The following is a 1,724-nucleotide window of genomic DNA, read 5'->3' as shown; positions in this document are numbered from 1 at the left end:
CCCCCCCCCCCTGCCCGTAGAGTCTCACGTCTTCTACAAACAGCATGGGCAGTAAAGGCCATTCCATTGGCTGTGGAAGGATTTGGGGGCCAGGAACGCAGATCTGACCCCCGGGGTACCCAAACAGTTTAAAAAAAAAATTTAAGCACTAAGGCTCACTGGTATCTCCTGTGATTAAAAAAAAAACCACCATTAAATCATAATGCAACATGGCCCATTCCTTCATCGATCCCTACACTACGCCACCCCGAGATCAAGCAGGAGCTGGTTTAAAGGACCACACCACCCAATAAAAAAGACATTTCATTGCTCTGGTGGTGAGTGACTCGCTGGCTCCTCAGATCTCTCAGGGACGGTCCAATTTCACAAGGTGCCCCAACTTGATATTCAATAGAATATAACAAGAAGAGTGAGACTCTGGGGGGCAAGGGAAAGGTGCAGTACAGGATTTCAACCAGCAGATGGCATGAGCTGAAGTCCTCACACAATATAAAAGGCATTGCCGTTCCGGGATTGCCCTATGGGCCAAGTTTTAAAAAGAGATGTACTTCTAAAAAGGGGCACTACCATAGTAGAGGATATTTTTTTGTTGAACCATCACAAGTGTTTTCTCCCCCCCGCCACACTTACACCATCCATTCACCCAGATCCATTAAAACACCACGGCACAAGCAGCGCCTGATACCTCCCGCCCGGAATCGGGGTGCCTTTGCTGGTTAAGGTTTTCCTAATAACCCGCTGGCTAACTACGGGAGACTCGGAACACGCTGGCTGCTCATTCCGATCGAGACCAGCGTGCTGATGCCACCCCTATGAAGAGTGAAAAAGCAAGTCACCCCTGGCACCAGAAGCCAAAAATCAGTACGCGTCCCTCCACCAAAGCAGGGAACCCGGCAGCGAGCCCGCCTTCGCAGTGTCTCTGACCGAGTGCGGCGCCTCACGAGCGATACTCTGAGCTGCTCGACGCGCAGTCTTTGTGTAGTGAATATTCACAGTGCTGGGCTGTGCGCCGAGGTGGCGTTTATGTGGGGACGGCCGTCTCCAGGCTCCTCCGGGTGTGGCGAAGCTTGCGCTTGTTGCTGTAGTTGGCCATCTCTTCTAGTGCGGATGTGTTGGACGCTGGGATGGGGGCGGGATTTCCCTGCTCCTCCTCGGCCTCTTCGTTTCCCTCCGGCTGCTCCGCTTCCTCTATGCTACATGATGCTGCGGGGAGAAGGAGAACAAGGCGTTAGTGTGGAGCAGCTCAATGGTGATCGGTAGAAGGAGAGTGAAGGAATATATATATATATTTTGTGATGTTTTAATGCAACATAGCCGACAAGCTCCTCTATATCTTCTGCATACGTAACACCTCGGGCACATTTCCCCGCTCGGGAGACATCAGCAGCTGCATACAGCCACCCATAGACATGAGGGGCCCTAGGTGGCTGTGCACGGGTACACCCCAGGACCAGCGTAATACTTCTGCATTTGGAGAATGTGCTTGCACACATGCGTGGGTTCTACGAAAGTCACAGAATATAACTGTACAGAGTCCAGTACAGCCATTCATGTCTATGGGGGGGGCTGTACGCAGCTGCTGCTGTCTCCCAGGCGGGGAGATGCCTGAGGTTTTACCTATACAGCCCGGTGCACCTGTGTGCATGAGGCCCAAGCCTTACATGAAGCTGCATGCACTCACTCAATCTCCTTCAGCTCTACCAAAACGAATATATATCTATATA

Source organism: Nanorana parkeri, unplaced genomic scaffold (assembly GCF_000935625.1).
Source record: "Nanorana parkeri isolate BGI_ZX_2015 unplaced genomic scaffold, ASM93562v1 scaffold588, whole genome shotgun sequence".
Lineage (NCBI taxonomy): Eukaryota > Metazoa > Chordata > Amphibia > Anura > Dicroglossidae > Nanorana > Nanorana parkeri.
Note: the sequence above shows the minus strand (reverse complement) of the source record.